Here is an 11,905-nt window from a genome sequence, read left to right on the forward strand (position 1 = left end):
CTTTTCCCATTTTTATGATCTCTTTGGGATACAGTCCTAGAAGTGCTATTGCTGGGTCAAAGGGTATGCATATTTTTATAGCCCTTTGGGCATAGTTCCAAATTGCTCTCCAAAATGGTTGGGGATCAGTTCACAACTTCACCAACAGTGCATTAATGTTCTAATTTTCCCACATCTTCTCCAACATTTATCATTTTCATGTTTTGTCATGTTAGCTGACTGTTTTCTTCAGGCATACTGAGTGGTGAAGAATAAGTTTCTAGGATAGAATTGAGTGTGGATACAAAATCAGCTAAAATAATTTTTTCTTTCCTTTTTTCTTTCTTTCTCTCTCTCTCTTTCTTTGTTTCCTTCTTCTCTCTTTTGTTCCTTCCTTCCTTTCCTTCTTCCTTTTTTCTTCTGTCTATGAGTTATAAGGATAACTCACTAGGCTCCAAAGTTTCAGTGGGGGTGGGCAAAAGAGGGAGGGGACAGTCCATGAGCACACGACCTTCTAGACAAGCTCACATCTGGGATAGGGTTACTTTCTATTTGTGTTTTCTTTCCTTTGGTAGAGGGCCTTGAGAGATACTAAAAAGTTGTAAGAGCCACCAAAAATTCAGCAGCTTAATCTAGGATGGAGCCTGGAGGAATGACTTACTTGATCAGACCTACAGTGCCCAATTTTTAAGATGCTTTGTCTTACAAACAAGGAAATATCAGTTACATTGTATTTAAAAGTGAAATCAATAGTGAGAATAATGTTTATAGCTACTATTCTAAGTTTGAGCCCACCTTCCCCAGGGGCCTAGGAATAAAGGATAAAATATGCTTTGGTTTGGGGAAATGGATGGTTTTTCTATTTCCATTATTTCTATTTCTTTTTCTCAGTAAGTCTCCCTTCATAAAAGCTAATTTATGTTAATTGTTTATTGATGATATCTATAAGGTCTGGAATTCCCCTGGCTGGGGCCTCTCCCATAACCATTGGGTGAATTTTGATACCAAAGGAAGAAGATAAGGAGCTCCAGATTGATTACAGGTAGTAGTTTAATCAATCATTATGAATACTTACAAAACAGGAGCAATCTGGGGCAGTTGCCAGACAGTTCAGTGGGTCCCCGCAAAAAGATCCCAAAAATCCCCATGGTAATTATAGAAAACAGACAAAGAAAGGAGGAGCTAGAAAGTACATCACTACTGATTGGTGGATATTTTTGATTTTCTGCTAGTGTTGGGCATTAAGCCAATGTTACGCCTAAACATAAGTTTGTATATTGATCATGTACCAATTCATATGGGTCACCATATTCTTGTTATGGCTTTCATAGGTCATAGTAGGTCATAGTATCTTGAGTTATGACTCAGTGTCTAAGTTATGATTCAATATCTAAGTTATGCTTTTTAGCAGGTCACCACGTCCAAGCTTCCACCTTTCACTGTTTAAGTTTTTCATGGCCTTTCACTTATTACTATATTTTATGGCTCTTCCTCAATCAGGACCCCATAATATCATATAGATATCAACTAATTATATGATATTGAAGAGATAATTGGTTAAATTGATTGTGTTATAAATTTTAAGGTACACAAATTGAAGGTGATAATCATTGGTATTGATGATATTAAGGAAATATTAACTGTAACTGGCAACTGATACTGTATGAATTATACACCAGAATAGGAGACTGAGCTGAGGACATTAGAAAGATACCGTCAAGTCCTAGGGATTTGATAAAATACCCAGGTTAACAGAACAAGAAATAAAGAAATTAAATAACAATCTTAGAAAAAGAAATTGAACAAGCCATAAATGAATTTCAATGGAAAAAAAAGTCCAGATGAATTTACAAGTGAATTTTCTATCAAAAAAGTTGGTTCAAAGAAAAATTAGTTCCATTATTATACAGATTGTTTACAAAAATAGAAAAAGAAGGGATCCTACCAAACTCTTCCCATGGCACAAATATGGTTCTGATACCTAAAGTAGAAGAGTGAGATCAGGGAAAGAAAGCTATATATCAGTATCTCTAATAAATATCGATGCAAAAATATTAAATAAAACATTGGCAAAGAGGCAAATTAAAGGAAAATGTTTCCGATGATCAGGTTGGAGTTATACCAGAAATTCAGGATTACTTCAATATCAGGGAAATTATAAATGTAATAGACCACATTAATAGGAAAAGCAAAAAAAAAATAGCATCAATAGATGCAGAAAAAACAAAAGTTAGCATTATCTGTAATGAAAAAATACTATAGGCTCTGCCAACAAGCTCAAGGGTAAGGAAAAAAGATACCCATTTTTATCACTACTATTTGTTGTAGTTGTAGAAGTACTAGCTATTGCAATAAGACAGCATAAACTGAGTTAATATACATCAGCAAAGAAGAAACAAAATTATTATTTTACAGATGATATGATCTGTTAGAGGGCCTTAGAGAGTAAACTAAAATTAATTTAAATAACTGATAACTTCAGTAAAGCTGCAGGATATAAAATAAAATGACAGAAATCATTTATCTTTCTATATATTAATAATAAAACCAATCAGGAAAAGACAGAAAAAGAAATGATATTCAAGATAATGACAGAATGCATAAAATATTTATGATTCCACCTACCAAGGCATACATGTGAACTATATGAATATAACTACAAAATAACATTTAAAAATGTAAAGACAGACTCAAATAATTTGAGAGATATTGTCTATGCTTGCACATGCCAATATAATAAAATGACAGTAATGTCTAAATTAATTTACAGATTTAGTGTCATACCAATCAAATTACCAAAGGGTGATTTTATGGAGCTAAAAAAAATTAACAAAATTCATCTAGTGGAACAAAAGGTTGAGATCTTATTTAAAAATGTAAATGTCTGTCAGTGGAACAACTTAGGTAAACAAGACCCAGAAGCAAACAAATTAGAGGCCAAGAGAATGAGATAACCTTTCACAACTATCATTAAGGGGAAAGTTCTTTACCAAACAAGTAACAGAGATGATTATAACAAACAAACATAAAATTGATTAACTTTTGCACAAAGTAAGTTTAATTATGACTAGGAAGGAAATAGTTAATTGAGAGTAAAAAACCCAAAAGTTTGCATCAGTATTTTCTGATAAAGGTCCAATATCTAATATATGGGGGATAGCCATGATGTGGTAGATAGAAAACTGGCCTCAGGGCCAGAAAGATCTAGGTTCAAGTTCTACCTTTGAAAAATACTGGCTATGTGACCTTGGAAAAGTCTCAGTATTCTAGATTACTCTCTAAAATTGTAAGTAGCAGCTATAATACATGTGGATTCTGGAGATTTTTAACCCAACTCACACTCACAAGTTGGGTTTCCCAAAGCAAGGCTAACCACACCTCCTCATAAAGGTACCCATGAGGGATTGGGATATCTTTCTAAGACTATTAACTGAAGCCTCCATTCTGATGTATTCTCCCCAATATCAGTTGCCAGTTACAGTTAGTACTCCCTTATAGCATTGATAAACCAAGTGATTAGTGCCTCAGTATCATTTCACCAATTTACATTAATTAGCTTTAAACATTTTACTTACCTCCTGACAGAGGGTAATGAACTTAGGGTATAAATTGAGATACATGAGATACTTTGAGTTGCTTTGGGCACTTCTGGCTTCCAGCTTCAAGAGGGAAAATGGAAAAGTCCAACCTCACTTTAGTTTGCTGAAGGAAAATATTTTGGGAAGGCATGGGAGGAGCTGGAAGTTTCCATCATATCCCTATTCCCAGATTGCCACTCTAGAGACTATGGGGAGTTTCTCTTTGGGTGAAATCTAGGACATTCTCTCTTGGTTGAACTCAGTTTCCTCACTCCCACTGGTAGAGCTCCTTCACTCTGTATTGTCTGGTATATATTCTCCTATATCCTCCCATCTGATATATACCTTCTCTGATTCCTGTTTTGCTATGATTTACATACATGGGTTTCTTTGCTATTCAGAAATTCAGAATGCCACAGCGTAGACCATTTAATCTCTGATACTCATTTACTTGAGAGCAGTGGGGGGCTGGGGTGGGGAGGGGGGGAGAAAAAAAAGCAAAGAGGCAAAGAACAGAAAGAGGGAACAAAAATTTTGTTTCTCACGTATGGCCAGTGCGGGAGTTTGTAATTTTTGTTTTGCTCATCCTTGTTAAAACGGATTTTGTTGTTTTTTATTGGAGCAAAGAGAGACAGGGAGGGAGAGAAAATAAATTTGTGTTCATTGAAAACAAAATAATTAAAATAGCATCAATTAGCTTTTATAACAGCATATTTACTTATCACCTCAGTCCCTGGGGGATGGATAGTGACCTCAAACTTTAAGGGGCTGATACAAAGTATTTACCCTCTAAGGTTCACCTTGGAATGCAATATAGCTGATGAATTAAGTTGTTCCCTCCATTACAGAAACTGGGCAACTGTTTCTGATTCACTGCAGGGATGGATTGTGCTAGTTAGGCTTGGCTGCCTATAAACTCTGAGGCAGACTCAAATTTCTGTGCCTCTGATAGCTCTCCTAATGTTTCAAAATTCTGGAACTGGTATTTGGTAGGAAAGGGGGCAAGCCTTGGATATAGAGGTTGGAGGCTTTCGTCCCCCCAATAATAATGACAAAGTGCTTGGAAGTTAGAATGAACCCAATCAAGTCCCCTAGATTAATAATGTTTAAGAGAGCAGAGTGGTCTCCAGCCCCAACTCCCAGTTTCCCCTCCAGGAAGGAATTAAAGTCTCCCTTGGAAAAGGGTGGGGAGAAAAGCTGGAGAAGTCTACTCTGCCTCCCGTTAAGCTGTACAGTGATGACCCTCATGCTCCATGCAGAGCTTCCTCTCTTCCCAGGCCTCTCTCTAATCCTACACAGGCAAATTTTCAAAAGAAAAGGAAAAAAGCAAGCTATCAATATAATATGAAATATGAATATGAATAATAATATGAAATAGGAAAACTGCTCCAAATCACTATTAATAAGAGAATTCTATTTTAAATAGAGAAGAGTTCTCCATGCAGACATCAAATACTCTGTCTAGTATTTTCACTATAATTGGACCTGTTTTATACATTTGCAGCATATGAATAAATTATGAATGTGGAATGGAGTCAAAAGTTTTGTGATTATCAATAAGGGCAATATAAATGTTATAGTGTTTTTAGGTAGCTTATTCAATATTATGAATAGATAATATATTACACTTTATGCCACCCATATCTTTTTCATATACACAATTTTTGCTCATTGGCCAACATACTGTTTTCTTGCAAGTATTTGCATCTGGTCATACATAGACATAAAATTGAAGTCAACATCTATAAAGAACCTACTAGGTTCTGTGTGTCTGTGCACATGGATATATTCTAGAATGGCATGTCCTGCCAGTTTCCCAGTCCAACATTAGGTAAAGCCTTTTTTAAAGTGAATGGATAATTAATGCACTAGAAAGAACCCTCTTGTGATTATATAAAGAACCCTCTTGTGGCTATAAACTATAATTAGAAAACATAATCAAGTTTGGAGGAAAAAGAAAAAGTCAAGTCACCAAACATTTGTGAAGCACTTACCATGTGCCAGGCACCATATTAAGCATTGACTATACAAAGAAAGGCAACAAACAATCTCTGTCCTCAAAGAGCTTATAATCAAAGAAGGAGAGAACATGCAACCAACCAACTATGCACAAGATATATACTGGATAAATTTGAGACAATCTCAGATTTAAGGCATTAACAGTAAGGGGGATCAGGAAAGGCAATGATATAGTACCACTAATTTTTTAAAAATTTAAAACACTCAGCATACATCTATATTAATAGTCCCCCCCACCACAAACAACCAAAAAAAAAACCCCTTTATTTCAACTTTTGTACAATCAACCAAAGCACATTTTTCCACCATAGAGAGGTAGGTAAGGTGACAGTGAATTCATGGTCATTGAGGAAAGCTATAGTAATATCTTTTTGCAAAAACAGCTGCTACACAAAAATTGAGGTGATACCCATCAATTGGGGAATGACTGAACAAGTTGTGATATATAATTGTGATGGAATATTATTGTGCTATAAGAAATGATGAACAAGATGTTCATAGAACAACCTGGAAAGACTTAGATGAACTGCTGCAAAGTGAAGTGAGCAGAACCAGAAGAACATCGTACACAGTGAAAGCAATATTGTACAATGTTCAATGTTCCTGGCAATATAAAGACCCAAAACAATTCTGAAGGACCTATGAGGAAAAATGCTATCTCCTTCCAGAGAAAGAATTGATAGAATCTCAATGCAGACTGATGCATGCTGTTATTTTACTTTCTTTATTTGTCTTGCTTTTTTTGTCTGCATTTTCTTTCACAACATAACTAATGTGGAAATATGTTTTTCATGACTGTACAGGTATAACTTTTATCAAATTGCTTGCCTCTTCAATGATAGGGGAGGGGAAAGAGGGTGAGAGAGAATTTGGAACTCAAAATTGTAAAAAACAAAGGCTAAAAATTGTTTTTACATGTAATTGGGAACAAATAAAATATTAAAAAAAAATTTAATACCAACCAACAAAGGGAAGAAAAAACTAGCTGCTACCAAAGAGCCTAGATCTGGAGGTAGAAGTCATCCAGAGCCATGTAATCCAACTCCTTCATTTTATAGATGAAGAAACTAAGGTCCACGGAGAGTAACTTACCCAATGTCACACAGGCAGTAAACACCAGAGGTAGAATTTGAACCTAGGTCCTCTGACTCCACAATCATTACACTTTGCCATGAGTACTACTACTACTCATAAAAATGAGAGGAAACTAAACTCAGAATACATATGGAATTATCTCTCTCTCTCTTTTTTTAAATGCCTGAAGTCTATCACAAGGTAAGTGAGGCCAATTAAAAGAAGGACTTTAAAAGGGAATGAAGAAATATTTTAGTTAAAACTGAGTGTGAGTGCACTTAAGAAGAAAGAAAAAGCCAAGTCAGACAGACTGACAATGACTAATTTAGTTTTAAAAAATTTTTTTTAAACTAAAATCACCTTTCACAATGGACAGTCTCCATTGCCCCATGAGAATAAAGACTACCTGCTCCCTGCCTTCTCTTTGCTTCTCCTGGCCCTATGCCTTTCAGACCACATTGAAGGTGCTTGACTGCTCATTCTGCTTGAATGAAATAGGCATCAGGAACTCTATTTCTTCAAGATGAGGGGCTACCACTTCTTGCCATCTGCCCTGCCACTGCTGTCCAAGGTCCTTCATGCTTTACATCTGCCCGGCCTGTCATTTGATCTCTGGATGCCTAAATGCCCCTTGGCCTGGCCATCAGCACTGTCACTACAACCTTAGGAATTAAAGGCCTTTCCATTTGCTCTACAGATGACCTTTCTTTTAAGTGTTGTCCTCTTGGTGAGAGTGAGATCTTAGAAAGCAGAGGCTGGCTTGCTTTTCCATTTGTATCTACAACATTTATACAGTGCTTAGCACATAACAAGTGTTTAATAAATGCTTTTTCATTCATTCCCTCATCCATTCATTCATCTTTTGTTTTAACGTCACCTTCATTTTTCAATATATCCCTCCTGACTTCCTTGGAGGCCATCTCCAATCATCCTGAACTACATCTTGCCACTAGACCCAGATGGCTCCAGAGGAGAAAGTGAGGCTGGTGACTTTGCACAGCCCTCCTTCATTTAAACCAATTCACTTGCAAGTCATGACATCACCTTCCTGATGTCATGGTCCTCTTTCTTCCCCTCTCCCCCCAAAAAATATTTATAACCACACCTTTTGTGGTAGCAAAAAACTGGAAACAAAGTAGTTATTAGTGATTTAGAGCAGTCTTTTTTTTTGTTTCTTTTTTTTTTTTTTTTTGTCTAGGCAATGGGGTTAAGTGACTTGCCCAGGGTTACACAGCTAATAAGTGTGATGTGTCTGAGGCTAGATTTGAACTCAGGTCGTCCTGAATCCAGGGCCTGTGCTCTATCCACTGCGCCACCTAGCTGCCTCCCATGGTCCTCTTCAAGAAGAAAGGACAAACAACAACCTGTGAGTATCTGCGCTGCCCCACTGGGGACCCAACTGGCCAGTTCCATTTGGGCAATTCAGCTCCTCCTTCCCTTCGTCCCTCCCTCTCTCCTTCCTTCCTTTCTTCCCTTCCCTTCTATTCCCTTTCCTTCCATTCCATTCCATTCTCCTCCCTTCCCTTCGTTTCCCTTCCCTCCTCTCCTTCCTCTCCCTCTGTTCACATAGGGTATCATACCCTTACCAGTGGGTGTGCTGCCTAAAGGAATGTAAATTTTGATGGCTGAAACCTAGCAAGCTATCTTGGGGTTTGCAGGCTAGATTTCTTAACGACCATGCCTTAAACCCAGTTCACTCTGGCTCTCATTGATTGGCCAACAATAGGTACCAGCCCAAGCCCCCTTGGTGGTCATTGTTTGGGCTCTGATGGCTGAGTGAATGTAAACGGTAATTGCTTCTGTTTTAGCCAGAAACCCTGAGGTTTCTCCTCCTAGATTGATTTTTTTTTTAAAAAAAAAGGTAAAACAGGGCGTTCTTGGCTCATTTTTTACCTAGTCTTAATCACTGAATGGGTGTGGCTTAGTCAAAGTGAGAACTCAGAAAGACCTTAGTTTAAAAAAGTCCAAGGTTTCCCACTGCATTCAGGGCCATCTCCAGTTGTTTTGATCTATAGCTTGCCACTGGACCCAGGTGGCTCCAGAGGAGAAAGCAAATCTGGTGACTTTGCACAGACCTCCCTCACTTAAATCCAATTCACTTGCAAGTCATGGCATCATCTTCTTGATGTCATGGTCTCCTTCAAGAATGAAGGACAAACATCATTTCTTAAGGGAAGCTAGGTGGAGCAGCGGATAGAGCACCGGCCCTGAAGTCAAGAGGACCTGAGTTCAAATCCGGCCTCAGACCACTTGACACGTACTAGCTGTGTGACCCTGGGCAAGTCACTTAACCCCAATTGCCTAAAAAAACAAAAACAAACAAACAAAAAAAGAATGAAGGACAAACAACAACCTTTCTTCCCTACTTGAAGAACCATATAATAAAGAATAAAAAGGAAAGGGGAAAAAAGCAACATTAATCAGCAAGTCAATCAAATTTGACAGTTTTTGACATCCATAGCCTGAAAATACGGGAGTGCATTCTCACATCACGTCTTCTTGATCATCATATAATTGCAGTTACACTTATTTTTGATTTGTGTTATTCCTCTTTCTATTTATATTGTTGTAGTCATTTTGTACATTGGTTTCCTGATTCTGTTTACTTTGTTTTGCCTCAGTTTCACATGAGTCTTGCCATACTTACCTGGAATTCGTTTTATTCATTGTTTCTTGTGGTGTAGTAATACTGCATCACATTCATGTGCCATCATTTATTTAGCCCAAATGTGGGCATCTACTTTGTCTTTAATACTTTCCTATTACAAAAGCATTGCTGTAACTATTGTGGTGTATATTGGACCTTTATTTCTATCTATGACCTCCTTGGAATGACAAATTTACCTTTAAGAGTAAGAAAAAAAAATTATACTGCTTTACCTATTCCCCTACACTGATGAAAGGTAGACACCTCAGAGTCTTCTTGGGCCTACTACACATGGGCAAGGCTACTTCCCCCCCCAAAAAAGAATTGAAACTGTTCTCAAGAGTCCAAGGGATTAAGGCTCAGAACATTGACATAGCTTCCTTGAGGAGTCAGAAGTTCCTCCCTCAGATTTCTGACTACTAGACTCTCATGGCCAACAGAAGCAGGGAAGTTGCACCTAAGTGAATCAATGCTATATCTTTGCTGAATATTCTTTTCTTGTTATGGTTTTTGTTGACTGTTACACCGTCTACCATGGTTTTGTTTTATTTCAGTTCTGAATCTGAAGCACCAGACAACTGGTGATGAACACACTATTCAAAAAGGTTCTGAAACAATGTGATATTGACCAATTTAAGCTTTAATATTATTCTAATTATTTATGTAGTACAAGAAATTTGAACAGAAATTATTTGAAGGAATCTAATAAAAAATTAAAATAACTAAAATACCATCACACCATTTATCTAAATTACACTAAATCAATGTTGATATGTGGCGTTGAAAAGTTCAAGTTGTAAAATTCAAATGTCATTGAAGAGCCACCTGGCGTAGTGCAGACCAAAGAATGAGGTTCTACTCCTGCCTCTGATACTTATTAGTTATGAGATCCTGGGCAAATCACATAACTTCTCTTAGTATCAGTATCTGCATCTATAAAACAGAGGTGATGATTTTTGTATCACAGAAATTATTGAGAGGATCAAATGAAATCAAACTTAAGATGCTTTTTTAAACCTTAAAGTAGTAAATAACTTACTACTGGGAAAGGTAAACAAGATAATGCCACGTGGTTCAAAGAGGTTTACAAACAGATTTTATGAGAAATATGAGATAATGGATAGAGATACAGGAAGATGTGGGCTCAAGTGCTGCCTTTGATACATTCTAGTTCTGCAACCTTGTCTATACTGTAGAACTGTTTTGATAGAGGAAGGCTCCTCGTTGGGAGTTCCCTGTAGCAATGCTATCGTAGGTCCAATAAAAACAAACACACAAAAACACCTTATAAAATACTGCTCTACTAACATATAACTATATATATATAAAACTATATATAATAATAATAATATATATAATATATATAACATATAACAAATAAGAAGTCTTTCTCCAGCCTCTTCCCCATGGCAGTCAAACATTGACATAACTCCCAGTTACATTCTAGAAATTACCCAAAACAGAATACCAGATTTGAGATCTTGTAAGATTAATCCAGATTTAAGCCCTACAAAGGATCATTATCTTTCCACATTAAAATAATACCACCAGGTGACTCAACAGGAAGTCTTCAATATGCCCTGGAGTGATGGAAGATATCCATCAGGAAAAGTGGACAGAGATCATCTTGGTAACAAGATGTTTGTTCTAATATAATACCTTTCCTGTGAAAAGCCTAAAGCACTTTACTCATGTTACAAGCTCACAAATCTTCACAGGCCCTCTCCAAGGAAGAGGAGATAAGATTTACTATAGGGTTCACCATATTCCAAAAAAAAGGGTACGGCCTTCTTTTTGATCTTCCCAGCTAACTAACAAAAGAATTTCCACCCACATGGGAGGAGTCTGGAGACACCTGTTGGAGAAGAAAGGATTGAATCATTTTATTAGGTTTCTGTTCTCTCCATCTCAATTTTTTTAAGTATATGATATTATCTGGACCAATTATACTTTTTACGATAAATACTCCTGGCTTAAAACCTGGAATTAGTCACCTTTGATTCCTTTTTCCTTTGGGGGTGGGGATAGGATAAGAGGATACAATCAAGTGCCAAGTCCTGGAACTGTCTTCTTATATCTTCAGTCTGTCCCTTCCCATTCCATGCTATCTCCACTTTATTGCTATACAGAAGACTACTACAATCATACTTGGATTACAATAACTTCTGAACTATTCTCCTCAAATCTCTTCTTTTCTTCTTTTATTAATCCATTTTGCATACTTGCTGACAAATTACTGTATTTTGTATGAGGTAGTTACTTCCTCCACAGAATGAACCCTATCTAACTTTTCTCATCCTCTGTGATTAAAATTTTTTTTTAAAAAAAGAAAACTGCTGCCAGATTAAGCTATTCTAAATAACATTTTCATTATACCATTCCCTTGCTTTAAACTTCCAATCATCTCCTTCTAGCTACCAAATAAAGTCCAAAATATTTATTTCTCCACAATCTGGCCCCAATTTAGGTTTTCCATTACCCCCTCCCCCATTACTCCACTAAACTAACCCTTCATTCTAGTCAGAGTGGACTATTTATTTTTCTCCAAACATGCCTTGGCTGTTCTTAAATCTATCTTATTCAGTGTCTCTTCACCTACCACTGCCTC

Source organism: Vombatus ursinus, unplaced genomic scaffold (genome assembly GCF_900497805.2).
Source record: "Vombatus ursinus unplaced genomic scaffold, bare-nosed wombat genome assembly UNPS02014809.1, whole genome shotgun sequence".
NCBI lineage: Eukaryota > Metazoa > Chordata > Mammalia > Diprotodontia > Vombatidae > Vombatus > Vombatus ursinus.